Consider the following 27,749-nt stretch of genomic DNA (forward strand, 5'->3'; position numbering starts at 1 on the left):
CTTTATATTTCACCGGTACAGTGATACGACCGACCACAGGAATTTTCTCTCCCGAGTAGCCTCACTGTCTGACAAGCAATCAAAAAAGTCAAGTCATCCGTTGTCAATAACTTCCTTCTGATCGCATCATTTTTCACCCCACAAACAAAACCATCCCGTAATGTTCGGTTTTGAAAGTTTCCAAAATTGCAGTGCAAGATTGCTTTTTTAATGCTACAATGTAATCACTGATACCTTCATCAGCCTTTTGATTCCGAATCCCGAAACGATAGCTTTCAGCAATTTCTAATGGTTTGGGGTTATAGTGCTACTCCAGCTTCGTTAAAATCTCTTTAAGCGTTGTGTCCTTTGGCTTGTCAGGCACAAGCAGATTTACAAGGGTTTCGTACAATGCCGGACCCACCATCGATAAGAAGATCACTTTCTTACCGGTTCTGGACTGCATTGTCTGGAACTTCGATTATGTTATTTGCAGTGAAATACATTTCTAGCCAATCCACATACGCTTTAAAACGTTCCCGGTCATGTCTATATTCACCCAAATGTCTGATTACACCTGCCATTTTAATCTCTAGCTGTTCACACCGTGTGTTGTATTTTACCTCGGATTTTGTAGCTTTTTTCCAAAGACAGAAACTTCAAAAGTCTCTCTGTCGGCTGGCTGAATCCTTCACCAACAAGCTTTAAATCAACCGAAAAATCCCATCTCAATCGCCAAAGTGATATTTTCACAGAACACAGCACACACAGCTTCCTACATGGCAGGCAGCTCTCTCGGAAGCCTCCAGAAATCTGCCTGGTTCTATTTAATTATTAACTGCAAGCAATTGCAGTACACAATACGTCCACATCCACAGTGTGGAGCTACAAACAATACAAGCTTACAGACATTATAAGGTTCAAATAGGATGCCAAGATTATGGGAGGTCTGCTTCAGACTGAGACAGTGGCTGGGAGGGGGATAAAGTCAGTAGCAAGGGAATGGAATTTGTGGTGGAGGCTGAGGAAGGTGGCTTCTGTTTTCCTAATGTTGAGCTGAAGGAATTTGCGACTAATCACTCAGGCGGTCGGACAGTAAACATAGAAAACATAGAAAATAGGTGCAGGAGTAGGCCATTCTGCCCTTCGAGCCTGCATCACCATTCAATAAGATTGTGGCTGATCATTCCCTCAGTACCCCTTTCCTGCTTTCTCTCCATACCCCTTGATCCCGTTAGCTGTAAGGGCCATATCTAACTCCCTCTTGAATATATCCAATGAACTGGCATCAACAACTCTCTGTGACAGGGAATTCCACATGTTGACAACTCTCTGAGTGAAGAAGTTTCTCCTCATCTCAGTCCTAAATGGCCTCCCCCTTATCCTAAGACTGTGTCCCCTGGTTCTGAACTTCCCCATCATCGGGAACATTCTACCCGCATCTAACCTGTCCAGTTCCGTCAGAATCTTATATGTTTCGATGAGATTCCCTCTCATCCTTCTAAACTCCAATGTATAAAGGCCCAGTTGATCCAGTCTCTCCTCATATGTCAGTCCAGCCATCCCGGGAATCAGTCTGGTGAACCTTCGCTGCACTCCCTCAATAGCAAGAACGTCCTTCCTCAGATTAGGAGACCAAAACTGAACACAATATTCCAGGTGAGGCCTCACCAAGGCCCTGTACAACAGCAGTAAGACCTCCCTGCTCCTATACTCAAATCCCCTAGCTATGAAGGCCAACATACCATTTGCCTTCTTCACCGCCTGCTGTACCTATATGCCAACTTTCAATGACTGATGAACCATGACACCCAGGTCTCGTTGCACCTCCCCTTTTTCTAATCTGCCGCCATTCAGATAATATTCTGTCTTTGTGTTTTTGCCCCCAAAGTGGATAACCTCACATTTATCCACATTATACTGCATCTGCCATGCATTTGCCCACTCACCTAACCTGTCCAAGTCACCCTGCAGCCTCTTAGCATCCTCTTCGCAGCTCACACTGCCACCCAGTTTAGAATCATCTGCAAACTTGGAGATATTACACACAATTTCTTTATCTAAATCATTGATGTATATTGTAAATAGCTGGGGTCCCAGCACTGAGCCCTGCGGCACTCCACTAGTCACTGCCTGCCATTCTGCAAAGGACCCGTTTATCCCAACTCTCTGCTTCCTGCCTGCCAACCAGTTCTCTATCCACATCAGTAGAGAGGCAGTGGAGGGGTTGAAACAGGGTGTAAAAAAGTAGAGCTGGGTATCATCAGTGTACATGTGAAAGGTGACCCCCATGCCTTCAGATAATGTTGTTGTGGAGCAGAAAGTAGATAAGGAAGAGGAGGAGCTAAGGTTAGATCCTTGGGGGATGTCTGAAGTGATGCTGTGGAAGAAGGAAGAGAGGCTATTAGTGGAGATGCATTGTCTGCATTCAGATAGGTTGGAATGGAAGTATGCAAGGGCAATCCAATGGAATTGGACAACAGAGGAGAGGTACTGGAGGAGAATGGCGTTTCAAACATTGATTGTATTGAATTCTGCAGAGAGTTCAAGAAGGATGAAGAGGAAAAGTGCACTACAAGTCACAGACAATGTCATTTGTCACTTTGGCTCAGGCTGTTTCAATGCTGTGTGATAGAATTAAGCCGTACTGGAGGGATTCAAACGTGGAGTTTTGGAAGAGATGGGAACTGAGCTGGGAGATGATGGCACTACATTTGAGGATCCATTATAGGAAGTGGTTAGGTGGTAAAAAATCTTAGAATGAGGAAAAGGCCATTCATCCCATCAAGTCCACTCCTTGTACAGACCAGCTTACCTGAATATGGACTCTACTCCATTTACTCTCCTGAGGGATTCATCTGCAACACTACCCCTTGACCCCCAGAGATAATCAAGCAAAACTCCAGAATATTCATACCCACATCTCCACTAATCAGTAGGGTGTTACATTATGATGTTAATAGATGTTATGGTAGGGCATTAGTGGCTGTTATGGTACGGCACTGGACGGTATTATAGTAGAACGTTGGGGCTGTTATGGTGGGGAGTTGACGAGTATTATGGTCAAGTGTTATTGTGTATTATCGTAGGGTGTTGATTTCTAATCCCTCCATGGCCTCGCCCTTCCCTATCTCTGTAACCTCCTCCAGCCCTACAACCCTCCAAGATATTTGTGTTCCTCCAATTCTGGCCTCTTGCGCATTCTCAATTTTAATTGCTCCAACATTGGTAACCGGGCCTTCAGCTGCATAGGCCCTAAGCTCTGGAATTCCCACCCTAAACCTCTGCGCCACTCTACCTCGCTTTCCTCTTTTAAGACATTCCTTAAAAGCTATCTCTTTGACCAAGCTTTTGGTCACCTGTCCTAAGATCTCCTTATGTGGCAAGGTGTCAAATTTTGTTTAATAACGCTCCTGTGAAGCAGCTCAGGACGTTTTACTGCGTTAAGGGCGCTATATAAATGTAAGTTGTTGTGTTGGAGGCTGTTAGAGGAGTAGTTCACATTGGTCAATATTTTGTGAAGGAGTTATCTGATGCTGATATTAAAAATGCACATGCACAGAAATATTGCTTTTATAAAAAGTTGTACTGGAAAAATGGCAAGCTATCTAAAATGCAATAAAATAAAGAGAAGGGTTATGATGATCTCTCAGAAGGGACATGGAGTTTAATGTCATTCGGCAGCCCTGAAATCTCATGATCTTTTCTAACAAAGTCATCATTTTTTAATGACTGACTGGAGGTTGGTGGTGCTGGATTAATGCAAGTCATGTACCTCTTCCATAAATTACATTCGTCAGCAGGTCCCAGACTAACAACTTGCAAAAAAAAAGACTTTGGCTTTTCTCCATAGAAACTTAACATTCTGTGAGGAATCCTTCAGATAAAATGAATACCGACGGCATTATGATCTGCTATTTCTTTTTACTTTCTTTTACTTTGTGAATTTTGTACTTATTAAGGTAAGGGATGTCAGCCTTTAGGAATGGAGCACTTTCATTATGGGTGGAACCGTCAACTTTAAGGACCTGGTACAGAGGCAGACTTGAACAGCGTATCCCAGGCGAGTGTCATCTACCACCAATAAGGAGGACAAGAGCAGCAATGTCAAATATCATCGCTCCCACGTTCCCCTCCAAGTCGTACACCATCCTGACTTGGACATATATTGCTACTGCTTCATATTCCTGGCATTCCCCAACTGACAGCATCATGGGATCACCATCATCACATGGACTGTAACAGTTCAAGGAGAAGGTCGACCACCACTTTCTCAGGGTAATTAGCGATGGGCAATCAATGCATTCCGCCAGCATCACCCAAATCCCAAGAACAAACAACCCTGGCCCAACAAGGCATGTCAGCCTGAACCCAAGAAGATCTCCTCCTACTGCAGAAGTGTGACAATTCCCATTTCTCACACCTGATGTCCTGTTGCCTCTTTGAGTCATGTTATTAGTACAACGTCAACAGATGTTGAATTAGAGGCAATTTTGTGCAGAGTTTTGTACATTTCCCAATTAGAAAGAAAGAACATGCATTTATATAGCACCTTTCTCATCCTTAGGATATCCCAAAGTACCTCACAGCCAATGAATTACTTTTGGAATGTAATAATTTTGTTATGTAGCCAAACACAGCAACCAGTTTGCGCACAGCAAGGTCCCACAAATAGCAATACATTGAATGACCAGATAATCTGCTTTGGTGGTGTTTGTTGAGGGATATATAGGGCCAATCCTGTGCTGTGGGCTCATGCTCACCTGGAATTGGTTTGAGACTGCCCTTACAGCTGACAGATAGTCCCATTATCTGGATTTAATTTGAACCCAAGTCCCAGAGTTGAAAGGCCAAAGTCTAATGCGCTGCATTCCCCAGACCCAAGAAATATGCCACCAAAGCAGAAACTGCTGGAAATACTCAGCAGGACACTTCTCTGTTCTTTCCACGAATGCTGACTGACCCGCTGAGTGTTGCATTTTCTGTTTTAGTTTTAGATTTCTTGCATCTGCAGTTATTTTTGCTTTTTATTCCATGAAACATGCATCAATAGATGATGATAAACATGGCTAACAGCTGTGAAAATTAATTTCAAGTTGAGCTAATTGTTGTGCTTTGGACATAAAAAACAAGGTCCCAGTAGATGTCGCTGGTTCTGCTTACATTTTTTTTTACACAGTATTCACCTTCCACTCCCAGAGCACTAACTCACCTTTGGGTTTGGTTTCACCAGTGTCACCAGAACGCCAATACCAATTCCAAGTGATCATTCTTTGTGTGTGAGATTAGGCAGTGAATGCTGACAGGCTATTGGACCATCAGTTGCATTGAAGACAAGCTGAACCAGTCCTGTCCTCACCAATTTCCACAAAGTGCGATTCCCAGCAATAGTCACTGGATAATGAGCAACGGTGGGAATCCTGGCTAATTTTCCTTCTCCCTAGCTTGGCAGCTAAGGCCAATTATAACAACCGAACTTTAACTAGCCGATCAGGGATGAAACCTGGGACCTTCCCGATCTGTACGGCTTAGTTCCACCTGACTCTATTTTATTACTGTAGATGTAAAAAGTGATTTCTTCAAATAAATTAATTTTAATATCGCGGTGTAGCTTATAGCTTCTCTTCTTGTGTGTGCTCCTGCTGATGTGTGTCGAAAATCGATTATGCACTTAACAGAAGTGCGCTGTGCTGACATCTCCATGGCAATCAGCCCAATTTGCAGAGTTACCTCTATCCTGGAGTGAATCCAGAGTCGCTTCAGCTGAGCTACAAGAATGTAGCTGGTAGACATTACACTGAAATCTTGAACTCTGGATTGTTTCCAGAGTATTAACTCTCCTCTCGACAGGCAGTCTGGTAGCTTTAGCATTACAAAGAGGCATTTAACTGAGATCTGACTGTCACTCAAACCTGCCGGCCACAGGAAAGAACAGAGTAACTTCTCTGATCAAAGGACTTCTGAATCTCCAAAACTTGTGGAAACATATATTGAATACTCAGCTAAACAAACAGTGTCCTCCTTCTCTTGCACATCCCTGATTTCCTTCGGCCCTCCATTGGCGGCTGTGCCTTCAGCTGCCTAGGCCCTAAGCTCTGGAATTCTCTCCCGACGTTTCTCCGCCTCCACCTCTCTCCTTTAAGCTGCCTCTTAAAACCTATCTTTTTGACCAAGGTTTTGGTCACCGGTCCTAATATCTCTTTACATGGCTCGGTGTCATATTTTTGTCTGATTACACTACAGTGAAGAGACTTGGGATGTATTGCTAAAGGCGCTATATAAACTCAAGTTGATGTTGTTGTTATTACAAAACCATAATGCTTTGCTTTGGCTAACTTGATGGTGCTTTTTATTTAAAGAGTTAAAACTCCTTCCCTCTCCCCCCATGTTCCTTTTTCTCCCCTCCTTTACTCAATTGCTGGTTCCTTACTGGGCTATGGTTCTCTGTGAACTTTCAGCCCTCTGGTACTTCACCCGAATTTCCAAAGTCCCACTCCAGAGACTTGAGCTCATAATCCAGGATGATACTCCCAGTGCAGAACTGAGGGAGCGCTGCACTGTCAGAACTGCTGTCTTTCGGATGAGACATTAAACCTCTCGGGTGAACGTAAAAGATCCTATGGCACTATTTGAAGAAGAGTAGGGGAGTTCTCCCCGGTGTCCTGGCCAATATTTATCCCTCAACCATCATCGCCAGAAACACATCATCTGATCATTATCTCGTTGCTGTTTGTGGGAGCTTGCTGTGCACAAATTGGCTGCCGCATTTCCTACACTACAATGGTGATTGCACTTTCAAAGTATTTTGTTGCATGTAACCGCTTCGGGGTGTCCTGAGCTCGTGAAAGGTGCTATATAAATGCAAGTCTTTTTTTCTTTTTTCTTTACTCATAATCGTGCCTGGACAGAGGCGTTGGTTGACTGTTCGACCATGAGGGATATCACAGCTGAGCCCAATTGTTCCCCTTTCCCCCATCCTTCCCACTGACTTCGACACATGTGCACTTGCAGACTTTCAGCGGGGGGTTGCGGGGGGGAGTGGTCACTCGATAATGATGAGGAGATGATTTTCGCCTTTCTAGCCAAGAGGGTCCTGAGGCCAATTGGAGCTACCCAGCTGCTGAACTGGATGAGATCAGCTAATTCAGAGCACACCGCAGATCAAACCTGGAACCTTCCTGGTTTAATATCAGACTGGATGATGCCATTCCCCACTGAGTCATTGGAAAAGCTGAGAATCCCTCTTTGAAAGGTACTTTTCTCTTCTACCCCTTTGTGGTTTTCCTAAACCTCACCTTATCTGCAGCTGGGTGGCTAACATTTCCCAGAGCTTTGGAAATATTGCCCTCAGATCAATCACTTGGAGGAGCCTCTGGATGATGCTTATTCAAAAGAACATAAACATTTCAAGGAGCAGGACAAGGGCACAAGATTCAAGCAAGCCCTACAGAGATAGAGAAAAATGATTTCCGCTGGTTAGGGAATCAAGGACTGGGGGCATAGCCTAAAAATTAGGGGCAGGCCTTTCAGGAGTAAAGCTAGGATACCCTTCTACATGCAACAATGGTAGAACTTTGAAACTTTCTTCCGCAAACGGCAGGTGATGTGAGATCAATTGTTAATTTTAAATCTGAGATTGATAGATTTTTGTTAACCTAAGATATATGGAGTTAGGTCACAGGTCAGCCAGTGAATGGCGGAATAGGCTCGAGGGGTTGAATGGCCTTCTCTTGTTCCTGTGTTATCGGAGGTTAACTGCAGCTAAAGCGCTTCTCTTTATATCCCTCAATCCTTTCTCTCTCCGGAAACACATCTCTATGCCTCTTGAACATACTTATACTTTACAAATATTATTCCTGGTAATTGTTCCACAAGTCCGTTATATTTGATTGAAAAAGTTCTATCTGACTTTCCTTCTTACGCCTAATTTACTCATTTTTAATTTGTATCTACTGAGACTTAAGTCCTTCACAAGAGTGAACAATTTATCTGGATCAATTTTGTCAATTAAAATTGATCCAAACAATCACTGCCTCTGTTATTTCTTTTTCCCTCTCCCTTGGAAAATGTCTAGCTTCCATTTAGAGCCTCCCTGTAAGATCAGGAACTCATCATATGGGGATTATCCGTATGCGTCATGAAGCTGCTTGTTGGTTGCTCTGTAATTCTATATAATTTATAAAAGCTCCCAGAGAGTCTGTTTTTCTGTTCCCGTTCATTTCCCCTGGCTTCTCTGCTCCTGCAGAAAGAAGGTAGTTAGACTTGCATTTATAGAGCATCTCATTGCACCTCTCAAAATTGTGCCAAAGCATTTCATAGACAATTAGTGACTTTGATGTGTAGGAAGTGCAGCAGCCATTTTAAACACAGCCAGGGCCCACAAACAACATTAAAACAGATGCAAAAGCAAAATACTGCGATGCTTAAAATCCAAAATAAAAACAGAAAATGCTGGATATACTCAGCAGGTCAGGCAGCATCTGTGGAGAGAGAAACAGAGTTAATGTTTCAGGTCGATGACCCATCGTCAGAACTGGAAAAAGTTAGAGATGTAACAGGCTTTTAAGCAAGTGTAGGGGCAAGGAAAGGGGGGAGGGGAGAAAAGAAGACAAGGGAAGGTCTGTGATAGGGTGGAAGGCAAAAGAGATTAAGAGATAAAAGGGATGATGGCGCAAGGCAAAAGGAGAGGGTAATGGGATAAGTTGAGAAACAAAAGATGAGTCTAGATAGAATGCAAATGGAAATGGCAGAATCATCAACAGCTCCGTGGGTAAAAGAGAAAAAAAACAGAAAAAAAGAGAGAAAATAAGTAAATAAATAAAATATGGGCAGAGGTTATGGTCTGAAATTGTTGAACTTGATGATGAGTTCAGAAGACTGTAAAGTGCCTAAACGAAAGATGAGGTGCTGTTCCTCGAGCCTACGTTGAGCTTCATTGGAATAGTGTAAGAGGCCGAGGATTGAGAGTTCAGAGTGAGAATGGAGTGGAGAATTAAAGTGACAGGCAAACGGAAGCTCATGGTCACACTTACGGACTGAATAGCGATGTTCTGCAAAGCGGTCACCAAATCTACCTTTGGTCTTACCAATATAGAGGGGACCACATCGTGAGCAGTGACTACAGTATACTAAATTGAAAGAAATACAAGTAAATTGCTGTTTCACCTGGAAGGAGTATTTGGGGCCCTGGATAGTGGGAAGGGAGGAGGTAAAAGGGCAGGTGTTGCATCTCCTGCGCTTGCACGGGAGGGTGCTGATAGAAGGGGAGGGAATGTTGGGGGTCATTGAGGAATGGACCAGGGTGTCTCAGAGGGAGCAGTCCCTTCAGAATGCTGTAAGGGGAGGGAAGACAGAGGAAGATGTGTTTGGTGGTGGGATCACACTGGAGGTGACAGAAATGGCGACGGATGATCCATTGAATGTGGAGGCTTGTTTGGTGAAAGGTGAGGACAAGGGGAACCCCATCGTGGTTCTGGGAGGGAGGCAAAGGGGTGAGAGCAGAAGTGCGAGAAATAGAACGGACATGGTTGAGAGACATGTCAACCATGATGGAGGGGAATCCTCGGTTGAGGAAAAAGAAAGACATATCGGAAGCACTAGTATGGAAGTATTAAAACAGATGACCAGGTAAAGTGCTTTTCTTTTGGTGTGTCTCTAGCTGCGGGAGGAACATCGACCAGGACATCTTGCTGCTCTTCTCCAAAAACCGCCTTCTGACCTTCAACATCCATCTGAGCCAATGGGCGGGCAGATGCGACCTTAATTTAACATCTAGCCTGAAAGATGGCACCTCCAACAGTGCAGCACTCCCTCAGTACTGCACTGGAATATCAGCTTCACTGGAAAGTCTCTGGAGTAGGACTGTCAATCCACAAACCTCTGACTCAGAAGTGAGAGTGCGACCAACTGAGTCAGGTTGACAAGGCAGCGACCAGAACTGCATAAATAATTCTTGGGGCCCTGTATGCCAAGGACAATCGGAACCTCATTGCAGCCCCTGCAACGGCAAGTGCTAATATTTAGATTGTAACAAATCTGCCGACTCTCCTTCTCCTGACAGTACCTTTAAATGCGAGAATATTTTGATCCAGCAGTTATTTGTGGTTGTTCTGCGTTATGGCGAATTTTACTCAGGCCCCATTTTACACAGGTCACCTAGCAGGGACTCCACACTGGGCTAGGGCCCGTAAACCCATGCATTAATCTGCCCTTGGCAGTGACCCATACTTTTAGGCAATTTGCGAGATCTCGCCCCACCCTCTCCCCGGCAAAGGATTACATTATAATCTGAAAAAGATTGAGTAGCGTGGTGCAGTTGCCCTTTTCGACTCTGCCCTTTCAGCTCTGAGGTGAGAGTTCAAGTCTAGCCCAGAAAGAGATCAAGGTCTCCGCTATCTATTGGCTGTAAGGATTCACAAGAAATGATTTTGGGCTGGCTCAAGGAGTCACAGCATTAAACTGTTCAGAATTAATAAACCAGGGCCTCATCTGTCTGTTCATGTGGACATAAAGGATTCCATGGTACTATTGTAAGCAGAGGAGTTCTCCTGAAGTCCAGGCCAACATTCCTCCCTTTAGCCTCTTGTGCACCCCCAATTTCATTTGTCCCTCCATTGTGTGGCTATGCCTTCAGCTGTCTATGCCCGAAGCTCCAGAATTCTCACTGCCTCTCTACCTCTCTCTCTCCTTCTTTAAGTTGCTCCTTAAAACATACCTCTTCGACCTAGCTTTGGTCACCTGTTCTAATACCTCCTTATGTGGCTCAGTATCAATGTTTGTCTGATAACGATCCTGTGAAGCGCCTTGGGACGTTTTGCTACGTTAAAGGCGCTGTAAAAATAAAAGTTGTTGTTTTTGATAGCCATGTCTATCAAAAGTAGGTATCCATCTCATTGTTATTTGTGGGATCTTGCTGTGTGCAAATTGGGTACCACATTTGCCTATTTAACAGTGACCACTCTTCAAAAGTAATTCATTGGCTATGAAGATGTTCCAAGGGTGGCACTATGTAAATACAAGGTCTTTCTTTCTAAATCCGCCGTGTCAGGAGGTGACAGGATGGGTGTTGTGGGAAATGGCCGATTGTCACACTGGTGCACCGCAGGAAGCAGAGGGAGCATTATTCTGCATCTTTAACCCGTGCTGTGACCTAGGAGTGCTTGATGCTGCCATTGGGTGCCTGGAATGAAAGAATTCACATTCCTCACCTTGATGAGCACATTTTTTTTTAACAAAAGAAGAAAATAAAGTTTAATTAGTCCTATCTTGCATAAATTAAACTATAGGGAAAGTGGATTATTAGGAAAAGACTGATGTGCAGTGCCAAATGTGTTGACAAGCTGCTGATGATGGGATGTCTTGCACTGGTGGGAAATGTGCAGAGCTGAAGAAGAAAAAAACAGTACCAGCAGCATTACTAAATAAATGTATTAACTCAGAAAGGACTGATAGACACAGTGTCCCAGGCTCCCTCAGGTGGGTGGTGCCCACAGAAATGATTTCCCAGGAGTTCCCCTCCTGGGTTTTCCCAGGGGAATTAGAGAGCTGACAGCATTTGAGGATCTACCCTTGCCTGACACATTCTGCAGTTGAAACCCAAATCCCTTTGGAAGCTGCAAAATGAAGCAGCTCACCTCCAAGCTGAATGTGTAGGAAGCATTTTACATGAATGACACTTGAAAGGGATGGTAAGTAAATGTTACATATTTATGTTACATATTTTATTGCTTCCATAATATATATCGAAGGGATCTTACTCTACTCTATTTTCTCATGTTGCTAGGATGAAGTCACTATATCAATGCAAGTTGTAGCTGTTGTATAAGGGAGATTATTTTTTTCTTCCTCCTCCTCTCCTGGAGGTACTAACACTGGCTGGGGCACAGCTCCATGGGCACTGGCTACCCTCAGTACCTCACGCAAGCGAATGTTGGCAGGATATTCAACCCTGGAGGCTATTACTCCTGAACCCACACTTGACATCTGCACGTACACATGTTCCAACAGGAACGGGAAACCTTGGCTGATTTTCCCTGGAGACTAATGATAGCTTCCCAAGCACTGCCCTGGCTGAGACCACTGAACAGCGCAGACCAGATACAGAACTTGGGATCATTCTCAACCTTTAGAGTTGCAGGGGTTCTTTCCCTGTATGTTCTAACCTGTGATAGGAAACGTATTTGTGCCCACTTATCTTTATTCAGCTGCTTCATCATTTTTACCAGACGAGTGGATCCCCACTGGCATTGCTCCTGGTAAACTGAATAATACATTGTTGTATTAGGACCATGTTGTACCATGTAATTCAGAATGTATTATTCTGCTGCTAAAGTGAAGTTGGGTCCCTTTGAGGACACAGTGTAATTGCTCTTCAGTAAACACTGGATGAGACCAGAATTTGATAACTTATCAAGCTGCATGTCCATAATGATGGACTTCCCATCTTTTTTTTTTAAGTATGATTGCTAAAGTGACTCAGAGGTTGTGGACACTCCAGCCCCTGTAAGTGCTAGTAACAGTTCGCCCTTGATGTCAGAAAGTTGTGGGTTCAAGGCCCATTACAGACTTGAACACATAATCCAGGCTGATTCTTCCCTCAACTAACGTTACCAAAAAATAATTATCTGGTCATTCATCTCATTTGCTGTTTATGGGATCTCACCTACAGAACAAAACAGCAATGAGTTAAATGACCAGATAATCTGTTTTAGTAAAGTTCATTCAGGGATAAATTTTGGGCCAGGACACCGGGAGAACTCCCTTGCTCTTCTTCAAATAGTGCCACGGAAGTTTTTACGTCCGCCTGAGAGGAAAGATTTGACCTGGGTTTAACATCGGTGTCAGTTGTGGCTCAGTGGGTACCACCCTCGCCTCTGTGTCAGAAAGTTGTGGGTTAAATTCCCACTCCAGAGACCTGAACACAAAAATCTAGGCTGACACTCCGGTGCAGTACTGAGGGAGTGCTGTGCTGTCGGAGGTGCCGTCTTTTGGATGAGATGTTAAACTGAGGCCCTGTCTGTTCTCTCATGGGACGTAAAAGATCCAATGGCACTATTTTGAAGAAGAGCAGGGTGTGGTATCTTCTCTACGACATCACAAACACACTGCACTTACAAGATGGCTTCAACTCAGGAACTTGTCAGGTGACCTGTCACCTGATGCCTTTATTGTATTTACAGAAATGGCTGCATTACCACAGTAGTCCACTAAGTGGAGCAGTAGTCCACTAGGTGGAGCTATATGTTACACTTCTCCCACCTAAATGTTGGTCCCTTGGAGGATGAGACTGGGGAATTAATAATGGAGAACAGGGAAATGGCAGAGATGTTGAACAAATATTTTGTATCGGTCTTCACGGTAGAAGACACTAAAGAAATCCCAATAGTGGATAATCAAGGGGCTATAGGGAGGGAGGAACTAAAAACAATCACTATCACTAAAGAAGTAGTACTCGGTAAAATAATGCGACTAAAGGCAGCCAAGTCCCCTGGACTTGATGGCTTGCATCCTAGGGTCTTAAAAGAAGTGGCTGCAGAGATAGTGGATGCATTGGTTGTAATCTACCAAAATTCCCTGGATTCTGGGGAGATCCCAGCGGATTGGAAAACTGCAAATGTAACACCCTTATTTAAAAAAGGAGGCAGACAGAAAGCAGGAAACTATAGACCAGTTAGCCTAACATCTGTTGTTGGTAAAATGCTGCAGTCCATTATTAAGAAAGCAGAAGCAGGACATTTGTAAAAGCATAATTCAGTCAAGCAGTCAGCATGGTTTTATGAAAGGGAAATCATGTTTGACAAATTTGCTGGAGTTCTTTGAGGATGTAACGAGCAGGGTGGATAAGGGGCAACCAGTGGATGTGGAGTATTTGGATTTCCAGAAGGCATTCGATTAGGGGCCACATAAAACATTACTGCACAAGATAAAAGTTCATGGGGTTGGGGGCAATATATTAGCATGGAGAGAGGATTAGCTAACTAACAGAAAACAGAGAGTCGGGATAAATGGGTCTTTTTCCGGTTGGCAAACACTAACTAGTGGGGTGCTGCAGGGATCGGTGCTGGGGCCTCAACTATTTATAATCTATATTAACAACTTGGAAGAAGGGACTGAGTGTAACGTAGCCAAGTTTGCTGATGATGGGTGGGAAAGCAAATTGTGAGGAGGACACAAAAAATCTGCAGAGGGATATAGACAGGCTAAGTGAGTGGGAAAAATTTTGGCAGATGGAGTATAATGTGGGAAAATGCGAGGTTATCCATTTTGGCAGAAAAAATAGAAAAGCAAATTACTATTTAAATGGAGAAAAATTGCAAAGTGCTGCAGTAAAGGGGGACCTAGGGGTCCTTGTGCATGAAACACAAAAAGTTAGTATGCAGGTAGAGCAAGTGATCAGGAAGGCCAATGCTATCTTGGCCTTTATTGCAAAGGGGATGGAGTATAAAAGCAGGGAATTCTTGCTACAGTTATATAAGGTATTGGTGAGGCCACACCTGGAATACTGCGTGCAGTTTTGGTTTCCATATTTACGAAAGGATATACTTGCTTTGGAGGCAGTTCAGTGAAGTTTCACGAGGTTGATTCCGGGAATGAGGGGGGTTGACTTATGAGGAAAGGTTGAGTAGGTTGGGCCTCTAATCATTGGAATTCAGAAGAATGAGAGGTGATCTTATCAAAACGTATAAGATTATGAGGGGACTTGACAAGATGGATGCAGAGAGGATCTTTCCACTGATGGGGGAGACTAGAACTAGAGGGCATGATCTTAGAATAAGGGGTCGCCCATTTAAAACAGAGAAGAGGAGAAATTTCTTCTCTGAGAGGGGTGTAAATCTGTGGAATTTGCTGCCTCAGAGAACTGTGGGAGCTGGGACATTGAATAAGTTTAAGACAGAAATACACAATTTCTTAAAGCGATAAGGGGATAAGGGGTTATGGAGTGCGGGCGGGGAAGTGGAGCTGAGTCCATGATCGGATCAGCCACGATCTTATTGAATGGCGGAGCAGGTTCGAGGGGCCGTATGGCCTACTCCTGTTCCTATTTCTTATGTTCTTAAACACTTGTTTTCTGTTTCAAGGAGGATACCTTCGCTCTCGAACAGAACTTCCCAAACATGGTGTCGAACTTAGACTCATTCTTGACTGATCCTGTTGAAAGTTTTCCTCCAAGAGTAACCCTTGATTTACATTTGGATTCTTTACAACTTCAGATTGTTTGTCTGCCTTGACTCGGGCTCAGACTTAAATTCTGACTTCCTCTTGGATTTGTTTCGAGTACATTTGATGTAGGATATGCTACTGGTACTGTACTTGTAACAAAACTATTGATGAGTCAGAAATAATTGAATCATTCTAACTTTCAACTCCTTCTACACCTGTAGGTAAAATGTGATCAATGTGAACAACCCTAACCTGTCCATGATCAAACATCTTGACCAAATATGAGCGAGGATCACATATCTTCACCACTCTTCCTGGTAACCCATATTAACCATTTATGGTGAGGGTTCTTCATTCTCACCCTCTGATTGAATTTTACACCTCTCTTTTACTCTACCTCTATCATGATTCTCTTTCTGTTTTAATTGTTTCTCTTCTACGGACTGTGCCAGGTTTGGCTTTAACAATGAGAACCTATTTCATGGCTGTCATTTGAGAAACAACTCTGCTGGTGTTCTACCAGTAGTTATATGAGGAGTATTATGATAAGTAATTAAAAAATTAGCCAATCTGTGGTCCAACGACAACTGCCGTTTCTTTGGATTTGGATCCAATATTTGCTTGATGAGAGAACGTTTTACAATTCGTACTTTGCGCTCTGTTGCACCATTTGAAGCAGGGTAGTACGGTAGAACCTTGGTACATTTCACACCGTTTCTGCTCATGAACTGTGCACATTCTTCTGAACAAAATTGTGGTCCATTATCAGACAGACTTTCTTCTCGGAGACAATATGAAGAAAATAATCTTTGCAAATGATCTCGTGTTTTACTTGTTATTTTTGGCATTGGAAACACCTCCACCTACTTCGAATGGCTATCAATCACAATGAACAATTGCTGTCCTTCTAGCTCAGCAAAATCGATATGTAACCTTTGCCACACCCTAGGAGGCAATTTCCATGGCTGTATTGGTACTGATGGTGATTTCTTGCTTACCGATTGACATACACTGACTAACGATGTACTCTTTGGGCTAGAATTTCCAAACAATCCACCAGCGCTGGGCATTTTTTTTCAAGTTACCTATGGGTCACCGCTGAACCAAAAATCGTGCCATGGTGATCCATGGATGGTGCACGCCGGCAGTCCGTTCCCCAGTGGTACTTCAAGACCACCGGCGGAACTCAGCTGGGAATTTTTCGTCGTCCCAGTTCTTGCCCAAAACGGCCAATACCTCCGAGAAACCGGGCGGTGAAGCACTGGAAATTCTAGCCCATCTTTATCTAGATCTGGCCATCATAAGTAACTGTGTGCAAAACTCTTGGTCAAGCACATTCCCAGGTGCTAGTCAGCAAGATCTCCTAATAATTTGGACCTGAATTTATTTGGAATAACTACTCGTGCACCCCACATGATACAATCTTTATCCACTGATAATTCATTCCTATGAATGAAGTATGGATGAATATCTTTCTCTGATACCTGGTTTGGCCAGCCATTTGCTATGAAATCATACAGCTTTGACATAACTGAGTCACATTTGGTTGCTCTATCAATCTCTTCAGCTGTGACTGGCAGTTCATCAAGGTATGAAAAATAGATCACTTTTTCCCTATCGGGTGTAACTTGTGATGGGGATGGCAACCTAGACATAGCATCAGCATTACTGTGATCAGCTGATCGCCTGTACTCAATGTCATACATATACAGGCGGACAAAATCAAAGCTCATCTCTGCATTCAGGCTGCAGCCAAGGTTGGAACTGGGGACTTTGGATGGAGGATTGCTGTCAGGGGCTTATGGTCTGTAATGATGGTAAACTTATGACCATACAAGTATTTGTGGAACTTCTTGACCCCAAAAATCAATACCAAAGCTTTCCTTTCGATTTGCACATAATTATGCTCACTGGCACTGAGAGTGCGTGAAGCAAAAGCAATTAGTCTCTCCTCCCCACTATGTAGCACATGAGAGATCACTGCCCCAACCCCATAGGGAGAGGTGTCGCATGCAAGCTTGATCTCCTTAGATGTGTCATAGTGAAGTAACATGGTGCTCTCTACCAACTGGCTTTTACTCTCTTTGAATGCTGCATCACATTCTTCTGACTACTTCCAATGGACCTGTTTTTTCAATAGTTCATTCAGTGGATGTAATACTGTGAGAGGGGAGCGACCTGTCAAAAGCCCAGCGGGAGATCGAGCCAGCGGCAGTTGGTGAGAGGGGAGCGACCTGTCAAAAGCCCAGCGGGAGATCGAGCCAGCGGCAGTTGGTGAGAGGGGAGCGACCTGTCAAAAGCCCAGCGGGAGATCGAGAGCCAGCGGCAGTTGGTGAGAGGGGAGCGACCTGTCAAAAGCCCAGCGGGAGATCGAGAGCCAGCGGCAGTTGGTGAGAGGGGAGCGACCTGTCAAAAGCCCAGCGGGAGATCGAGAGCCAGCGGCAGTTGGTGAGAGGGGAGCGACCTGTCAAAAGCCCAGCGGGAGATCGAGAGCCAGCGGCAGTTGGTGAGAGGGGAGCGACCTGTCAAAAGCCCAGCGGGAGATCGAGAGCCAGCGGCAGTTGGTGAGAGGGGAGCGACCTGTCAAAAGACCAGCGGGTGATCGAGAGCCAGCGGCAGTTGGTGAGAGGGGAGCGACCTGTCAAAAGCATACTGGTGCAGCTACAGCGGGAGAGAAAGCAAAATAGAAGTAGAAAGTAATCAAAAAGTGACGTCACAGCCAATGGGGTAAGTGATTGGCTGGTGTTGGGTGAGTAGCTTTTCTTTTATTTTTTATATCAGTAAGTGAACTATAACATTGTTATTACCAATTTAAGGGTATCTAAGGTTAAGACATGGCAGGAGAGCTCAGTCATGTGATATGCTCCTCCTGTACCATGTGGGAACTCGGGGACACTTCCGGTGTCCCTGACGACTACGTGTGTGGGAAGTGTATCCGCCTCGAGCTCTTGACGGTCCGCGTTGCAGAATTGGAGCTGAAGGTGGATTCACTCTGGAGCATCCACGATGCTGAGAATGACGTGAGTATCACGTGTAGTGAGTTGGTCTTACCGCAGGAGAAGGGTCCACAGCCAGATATGGAATGGAAGACCAACAGGAAGAGCAGTGCAAGAAAGATAGTGCAGGAGTCCCCTGTGGTCATCCCCCTGCAAAACAGATACACTGCTTTGAGTACTGTTGGGGAGGATGACTCATCAGGGGAGGGCAGCAGCAGCCAAGTTCATGGCACCGTAGGTGGCTCTGCTGCAAAGGAGGGCAGGAAAAAGAGTGGGAGCGCGATAGTGATAGGGGATTCGATGGTGAGGGGAATAGATAGGCGTTTCTGCGGACGCAACCGAGACTCCAGGATGGTATGTTGCCTCCCTGGTGCAAGGGTCAAGGATGTCTCGGAGCGGGTGCAGGACATTCTGAAATGGGAGGGAGAACAGCCAGTTGTCGTGGTGCACATTGGTACCAACGACATAGGTAAAAAAAGGGATGAGGTCCTACGAAAAGAATTTAAGGAGCTAGGAGCTAAATTAAAAAGTAGGACCTCAAAAGTAGTAATCTCGGGATTGCTACCAGTGCCACGTGCTAGTCAGAGTAGGAATCGCAGGATAGCGCAGATGAATACATGGCTTGAGCAGTGGTGCAGCAGGGAGGGATTCAAATTCTTGGGGCATTGGAACCGGTTCTGGGGGAGGTGGGACCAGTACAAACCGGACGGTCTGCACCTGGGCAGGTCCGGAACCAATGTCCTAGGGGGAGTGTTTGCTAGTGCTGTTGGGGAGGAGTTAAACTAATATTGCAGGGGGATGGGAACCTATACAGGGAGACAGAGAGAGACAAAAAGGAAGCAAAAGCAAAAGACAGAAAGGAGATGAGGAAAAGTGGAGGGCAGAGAAACCCAAGGCAAAGAACAAAAAGGGCCACTGTACAGCAAAATTCTAAAAGGACAAAGGGTGTTAAAAAAACAAGCCTGAAGGCTTTGTGTCTTAATGCAAGGAGTATCCGCAATAAGGTGGATGAATTAATTGTGCAAATAGATGTTAACAAATATGATGTGATTGGGATTACGGAGACGTGGCTCCAGGATGATCAGGGCTGGGAACTCAACATCCAGGGGTATTCAACATTCAGGAAGGATAGAATAAAAGGAAAAGGAGGTGGGGTAGCATTACTGGTTAAAGAGGAGATTAATGCAATAGTTAGGAAAGACATTAGCTTGGATGATGTGGAATCTATATGGGTGGAGCTGCAGAACACTAAAGGGCAAAAATCGTTAGTGGGAGTTGTGTACAGACCTCCAAACAGTAGTAGTGATGTTGGGGAGGGCATCAAACAGGAAATTAGGAGTGCATGCAATAAAGGTGCAGCAGTTATAATGGGTGACTTTAATATGCACATAGATTGGGCTAGCCAAACTGGAAGCAATACGGTGGAGGAGGATTTCCTGGAATGCATAAGGGATGGTTTTCTAGACCAATATGTCGAGGAACCAACTAGGGGGGAGGCCATCTTAGACTGGGTGTTGTGTAATGAGAGAGGATTAATTAGCAATCTCATTGTGCGAGGCCCCTTGGGGAAGAGTGACCATAATATGGTGGAATTCTGCATTAGGATGGAGAATGAAACAGTTAATTCAGAGACCATGGTCCAGAACTTAAAGAAGGGTAACTTTGAAGGTATGAGGCATGAATTGGCTAAGATAGATTGGCTAATGATACTTAAGGGGTTGACTGTGGATGGGCAATGGCAGACATTTAGAGAACGCATGGATGAATTACAACAATTGTACATTCCTGTCTGGCGTAAAAATAAAAAAGGGAAGGTGGCTCAACCGTGGCTATCTAGGGAAATCAGGGATAGTATTAAAGCCAAGGAAGTGGCATACAAATTGGCCAGAAATAGCAGCGAACCTGAGGACTGGGAGAAATTTAGAACTCAGCAGAGGAGGACAAAGGGTTTGATTAGGGCAGGGAAAATGGAGTACGAGAAGAAGCTTGCAGGGAACATTAAGGCGGATTGCAAAAGTTTCTATAGGTATGTAAAGAGAAAGAGGTTAGTAAAAACAAACGTAGGTCCCCTGCAGTCAGAATCAGGGGAAGTCATAACGGGGAACAAAGAAATGGCAGACCAATTGAACAAGTACTTTGGTTCAGTATTCACTAAGGAGGACACAAACAACCTTCCGGATATAAAAGTGGTCAGAGGGTCTATTAAAGAGGAGGAACTGAGGGAAATCTTTATTAGTCGGGAAATTGTGTTGGGGAAATTGATGGGATTGAAGGCCGATAAATCCCCAGGGCCTGATGGACTGCATCCCAGAGTACTTAAGGAGGTGGCCTTGGAAATAGCGGATGCATTGACAGTCATTTTCCAACATTCCATTGACTCTGGATCAGTTCCTATCGAGTGGAGGGTAGCCAATGTAACCCCACTTTTTAAAAAAGGAGGGAGAGAGAAAGCAGGGAATTATAGACCGGTCAGCCTGACCTCAGTAGTGGGTAAAATGATGGAATCAATTATTAAGGATGTCATAGCAGCGCATTTGGAAAATGGTGACATGATAGGTCCAAGTCAGCATGGATTTGTAAAAGGGAGATCATGCTTGACAAATCTTCTGGAATTTTTTGAGGATGTTTCCAATAAAGTGGACAAAGGAGTACCAGTTGATGTGGTATATTTGGACTTTCAGAAGGCTTTCGACAAGGTCCCACACAGGAGATTAATGTGCAAAGTTAAAGCACATGGGATTGGGGGTAGTGTGCTGACGTGGATTGAGAACTGGTTGTCAGACAGGAAGCAAAGAGTAGGAGTAAATGGGTACTTTTCGGAATGGCAGGCAGTGACTAGTGGGGTACCGCAGGGTTCTGTGCTGGGGCCCCAGCTGTTTACATTATACATTAATGATTTAGACGAAGGGATTAAATGTAGTATCTCCAAATTTGCGGATGACACTAAGTTGGGTGGCAGTGTGAGCTGCGAGGAGGATGCTATGAGGCTACAGAGTGACTTGGATAGGTTAGGTGAGTGGGCAAATGCGTGGCAGATGAAGTATAATGTGGATAAATGTGAGGTTATCCACTTTGGTGGTAAAAACAGAGAGACAGACTATTATCTGAATGGTGACAGATTAGGAAAAGGGAAGGTGCAACGAGACCTGGGTGTCATGGTACATCAGTCATTGAAGGTTGGCATGCAGGTACAGCAGGCGGTTAAGAAAGCAAATGGCATGTTGGCCTTCATAGCGAGGGGATTTGAGTACAGGGGCAGGGAGGTGTTGCTACAGTTGTACAGGGCCTTGGTGAGGCCACACCTGGAGTATTGTGTACAGTTTTGGTCTCCTAACTTGAGGAAGGACATACTTGCTGTTGAGGGAGTGCAGCGAAGATTCACCAGACTGATTCCCGGGATGGTGGGACTGACCTATCAAGAAAGACTGAATCAACTGGGCTTGTATTCACTGGAGTTCAGAAGAGTGAGAGGGGACCTCATAGAAACGTTTAAAATTCTGACGGGTTTGGACAGGTTGGATGCAGGAAGAATGTTCCCAATGTTGGGGAAGTCCAGAACCAGGGGTCACAGTCTAAGGATAAGGGGTAAGCCATTTAGGACCGAGATAAGGAGAAACTTCTTCACCCAGAGAGTGGTGAACCTGTGGAATTCTCTACCACAGGAAGTAGTTGAGGCCAATTCACTAAATATATTCAAAAGGGAGTTAGATGAAGTCCTTAGTACTCGGGGGATCAAGGGGTATGGCGTGAAAGCAGGAAGTGGGTACTGAAGTTTCATGTTCAGCCATGAACTCGTTGAATGGCGGTGCAGGCTAGAAGGGCTGAATGGCCTGCTCCTGCACCTATTTTCTATGTTTCTATGTTTCTATGTAGCCGAATTTGGTAGGAACTTTCCACCATCGTTCAAAAGACCCAAAAATAATTGAAGTCCAGTGCCATTCTTGGGAGTGGGTGCATTTCTGATTGCTTCCAGCTTTCCCTTCATTGGATGCAAACCAGCTTTGTCTACTCTGTGCCCTAAGTACTCCATTGAGTTTTGAAATAACTCACACTTGTGAGCAGTCACTCATACTCTGTGCTTCTCTAGCCATTCGAGCACTTCATTCAAAATGTTATTATGAATTTGCCTATTTGGTGCTGTTTGAGTATGGTATCTAAACATACTACCCCTTCAGCCTTGCAAAATTTGTTTCATCACCCCTTGGAATATGGCGGGGGCGGAAGACACTCCAAACGGTAGCCTATTAAATTGATATAGGCCTAGATGCGTATTTATAGTCAAACATGACTTGGACTCCTCATCTAGCTCCAGTTGTAAGTAGGCATTCGTAAGATCTAACTTTGAGAAGATCTGACCACCTGTCAGCATTGTGAACAAATCTTCTACATTTGGCAATGTATTGGGGAGATTACCCTCTAGAACTTGGTTTCTGGTTACTTTATAATCACCACACCACCTCATCTTACCATCGGACTGAGGTACAACAACAATGGGTGTAGCCCAAGTACAATCTTAGAGATAATGTTCTCTGTCTCTAGTCTTTTATGTTCTTGCTGAACTTTCTCCTAGAGTGCATATGGTACAGGACGTGGCTTGTAGTAAACTGGTCTAGCATCCTTCTGTACCCTAACACTCTCCTTGAAGCATTGGATTGGACTGCCTGTTTTGCAGAACAACTTCGGATACTTCTTGATGACATCATCCTTTGATGCAAATCTCATTTCAACACGAAAAATCTAATTCCAATCCAGCTTCAGTGATCCCAACCAATTTCTACCTAGTAAGGCAGGCTTGTCTCCTGCCACCACTGAGAGAGGCAAGCTCTGAAATTGATCCTTGTATTTCACCGTTATGGTGATATGACCTACCACAGGAATTTGCTCCCCTGAGTAGCCTCGCAGCTCTACCTTGGATTTCTCCAATAGGAAATCATGCAATTTGTCAAGATATAGCGATTCCAGTACTACGCACATGGATGCACCAGTGTTGATTTCCATGGGTATCTTGGTTCCTGCAACATCTATTGGATGATGATAGTTTTCAATTTCGCTGTTAGATACCTTCATGCTCCTGATGACATGTATCTCTTCATCCTGTTGCTTTTCTTCCATGCTATGTAGTCTCTGGGGATTTCCATTTATAGCCTTGAAAGTTGGTTTACTCTTCATTCAGCATGCCTTTGCAAGATGCCCAGTTTTCATGCAGAAGAAACACTCTGCCTTCACATATGGACAACTTTGAGCAATGTGTTGTCCCAGGCACCAATAGCATGACTTCAATGTATTGTTACCTTGGCCAGTTGCTGAGGCCTTGGGGCCCAACTGCCTTTTATTTTTAACCTGCAGATGATTCACCTCGGTTGTCCATTGACTGGAAATGGTACAAAGTTCTCAGGAATATTGGTCGGCCATATCCATTGACATAGCTGTCTGACAAGCTAAATCAAAAGTCAAGTTAGGAGTTATGAACAACTTTTTTCTGATCACTTCATTTTTCATCCCACTAACAAAGCGGTCACGCAATGCTTGGTCCTGAAAGTTTCCGAAATAACAGTGCATAGATAGCTTCTTTAATGCTGCAATATACTCTAGTCAATGATACTCTAGTCAATGAATTGATCTCGTGTTCCAAAATGATAACTTTCAGCAATTTCCAAGGGCTCAGGACTGTAGTGCTGTTCTAACTTGCTTAGAATCTCCGTTAGTGATGTGTCCTTTGGCTTGACATGAACAAGCACACTTTTCAGGGTTTCATACACCTCGGGGCCTGCTTCAGTCAGGAAAATAGCCCATTTTCTTTCTAAAACCACCCGATTACTGTTTTCATCATCGAGGACGTCGATTAAACTATTTGTGGTGTAAAACATTTCTAGCTGCTCCACATATGCTCCAAAAGTCTCACAGTCGTGTTGAAATGCACCCAATGCACCTTTTACTCCCATAGGCCCTGCCATCTGGACTCTTCAGTTTAGCCAAGTGTGCTTGTAATTTACCTTGGATTTTTAGCTATTCTGAAACCTCTCTAGTCTCTCTGTTGCTTGGCTGGAATCATCCACCAATAACAATTTCAGTGAGGGTATCCAGGAATCCGATCCTACATTGCCAATTTGGTATCTTCTCTATGACATCACAAACACACTGCACTTACAAATGGCTTCAATTCAGGAACTTGTCAGGTGACCTGTCACTTGATGCCTTTACTGTATTTGCAGCAATGGCTGCATTACCACAGTAGTCCACTAGGTGGAGTTTGTAAGAATTAAAGTGTTCAGTAATGATAAAATTGATTCTGTGTATGTATAAATGTTAAAAAATGAGATTATACGAAAAGACAGTTTGAGACAAAATGGACACTCACAGACTTCCAGCATGTTCTGTGTGTATATTGTCTTCTGGCTGGACAGACGTTAAAGATGTGTATTGGAAAGCCATTGGCCTAATCAAGGAATGGCGCTCTCCAGACAGACACATGTGTGAGGAGTGGCGCTCTCCAGACAGACACATGTGTGAGGAGAGCCAATAAGGAACTGCCCTGGAACCAAGGTTCAATCCTGAGGCTTTCGGAGGAACAATGAACTTAAGGGATATAAAAACCCAAGCACAGACTGCTCTTTCTCTCCTTCTCTTCTGAGCACATGGCAAACCGCCTGCTCAAGACCAGCCAAAACAGCAGGCCGTGTGCTCAGCCAGCCAGCCAGAGGAAAGTGACGTATACCTATTTATAAATCATTATTGTAACGTTGTATCTGTTGTAACTAAGTAGATCTGTAGGATAGCTGATGACTGCTGATAAATGTGCATGTGTGTGTGTTTAATAAACTATTCCGAATTGTTTTAAAAGAATTGGTCTCGCTGTCAATTTAATGCCAGAGATTTAGAGATCTTACAAGCTATATATTACACAGGGGAGTTATCCCCAGTGTCCTGGCCAATATTTATCCACCAACCTGCATCATGAAAATAGATGATTTGGTCATTATCACATTGCTGTTTGTGGGAGCTTGCTGTGTGCAATTTAGCTGCTGCGTTTCCTACATTACAACAGTGACTACAGTTCAAAAAGTACTTCATTGGCTGTAAAGTGTTTTGGGACATCCGGTGATCATGAAAGGCGCTATATAAATGCAAGTCTTTCTTTCTTTTTTGATGCGAAAGACGGCACCTCCGACAGTGCATCACTGAAGTAACAGTCTAGATTATGTGCATAAGCCTCTGGAGTGAGGCTTGAATCCACAACATTCTGCCTCAAAAGCAAGCGGGTTACCACTGAGCCAAGGCTGAAACTTTATATAATTTTGCAGTAGAGCTGGATGTCATCTATCTTATAATATAGTCTTGAATAATAATTACTTGGTGTAGTTTTACATGTTGAAAATACCAAATCGTAACACCAAATGTGATTGTTTGAGACAACACTGGGTTTTTCCACTAGATGGAGTAGAAAGATCTGCTTTAACACATTGAGCTGATGACCAATGAAGTTGACTTATGGCATGGCTGCTATGTGTTTGTTTTCTCTGGCTGTACAGATACAATAAAAGAACAGATTCGGCTCAGAGGAGATTGGATAGAGGTGTTTAAATCATGATGGGCTTAGATAGAGTAAATAAAGAGAAACGGTTTCCAATGGCTGAAGGGTCGATAACCAGAGGGCACAGATTTAAAGTGCTGGAGCCTCAATTATTTACAATCTATATCAATGACTTGGATGAAGGGACCAAGTGCAATGTAGCCAAATTTACTGACGATACAAAGATAGGTGGGAAAGCAAGTTGTGAGGAGAACACAAAGAGTCTGTAAAGGGATATCGATAGGTTAAGTGAGTGGGCAAAAATTTGGCAAATGGAGTGTAATGTGGGAAAATGTGAGGTTATCCACTTTGATAGGAAGAATAGAAAAGCAAAATATTATATAAATGGAGAGAGACTACAGAATGCTGCACTACAGAGGGATCTGGGTGTTCTCGTACATGAAACATAGAAAGTTAGCATGCAGGTACAGCAATTAGGAAGGCAAATGGAATGTGGCCTTTACTGCAAGGTGGGTGGAGATAAAAGTAGGGAAGTCTTGCTACAACTGTACAGGATGCTGGTGAGACCACACATGGAATATTGCGTACAGTTTTGGTCTCCTTATTTAAGGAAGGATATACTTGCATTGGAGGCAGTTCAGAGAAGGTTCACTAGGTGTATTCCTGAGATGAAGGGGTTGTCTTATGAAGAAAGGTTGAGCAAGTTGGACTTATACTCATTGGACTTTAGAAGAATGAGAGGTGATCTTATTGAAACGTGTAAAATTCTGACGGGGCTTGACAGGGTAGGTGCAGAGAAGATGTTTCCTCTTGTGGAATCTATAACTAGGGGGCATAGTTTCTGAATCAGGGGCCGCCCATTTAAAATGGAAATGAGGAAGAATTTCTTCTCTCAGAGGATCGTGAATCTTTGGAATTCTCTACACCAGAGAGCTGCGTCATTGAATATATTTAAGGTGGAGATAGACAGATTTTTGCCTGATAAGGGTGTCAAGGGTTATGGGGAGTGGGCAGGGAAGTTGAGTTGAGGCCAAGATCAGCCATGGTCTTATTGAATGGCGGAGCAGGCTCGAGGGGCCAGATGGCCTACTCCTGCTCCTATTTCTTATGATCTTATGAATCCTCGATGATTTCCCTCCCCCCCCCCCCCCCCTTTTATTAGTCCAGGGATGCTGAGGTGAACTGCAGTGCCTCAACTGCTTCCCTGGCCATAGGCACAATCACATACAGTTGAAGTGACTATCAGGGGTAATCTGTAATTTACAGTCATAGGGAATGGGGTGGGGCGAAGGGGAGACAGGAACAATACTGATGCCAAAGAAATTTGGGGAGGACACCTACCTTTCACTTACCCCTGTGGTTGTATCCATGTCTGGGTTTAGATTAGCTAATTCAGCACACACTGGGATTAAACCCTGGGCTTTATGGCACAGTTGCCATTGAGGAGTCCCTTGATAGGTTTACAGTCATGATTGGGATGTCATGAAATAAAGCCTCTGGAGTGAAAATCTCATACCTGGGGAAGCTGTGGATTGCTAATGGCTCTGCAACTAGAAACAACACTATATACTGAAGCCCCTCTTGGTGATAGAGATACTGCTCCCTTAAATCTGGGGCACAGTGCAAAGTTTCTACACTATTACTGGAATGGCCACGTTAGTGAATTGAACAGGATTTACTATGATCGTGGAGGCCCCGACCTGCGAGAGATCATCAGCGGCAGGTTGGGACTATAAAAGGAGCGGCGAGCAGCTGCCATGGGCAGCGTGGAGGCCACTACAAGGTACAGCATGAGCTGGTGCAAGAGGGCAACGGCAGCGGCAGCGAAGAGTCACATCAGCAAGGTCCAGGTCGGCGATTGGAACGCGGGCAGGTGCAGCAGGAGCGGCGAGATCGGGGCTCAGGAGCTGTGAGAGACTGTGGAGGGATGTGATCGGGGCCAAGGGGAGGCGTGAGTTCGGGGCCAGGGGCCCAGGGGCATCACGGGCCAGCCCACACTGCGGTATGTGTGCGCACTAGGTCCATGCAGCAGAGCAGGTCTCCAGTTGTCTTGGGTAATCCTTGCCACTGGACCAAGACCTAGC

The 27,749-nt window shown here is 44.3% G+C and overlaps 1 protein-coding gene across 1 annotated transcript in view; it reads right to left on the reverse strand.

Annotated features, from left to right (window-relative positions):
* LOC139228918 (dnaJ homolog subfamily C member 11) overlaps window positions 1-27,749 on the reverse strand; it is a 73,049-nt gene that overhangs the window by 44,473 nt on the left and 827 nt on the right. The window lies entirely within an intron of this gene.

Source organism: Pristiophorus japonicus, chromosome 18 (assembly GCF_044704955.1).
Source record: "Pristiophorus japonicus isolate sPriJap1 chromosome 18, sPriJap1.hap1, whole genome shotgun sequence".
Lineage (NCBI taxonomy): Eukaryota > Metazoa > Chordata > Chondrichthyes > Pristiophoridae > Pristiophorus > Pristiophorus japonicus.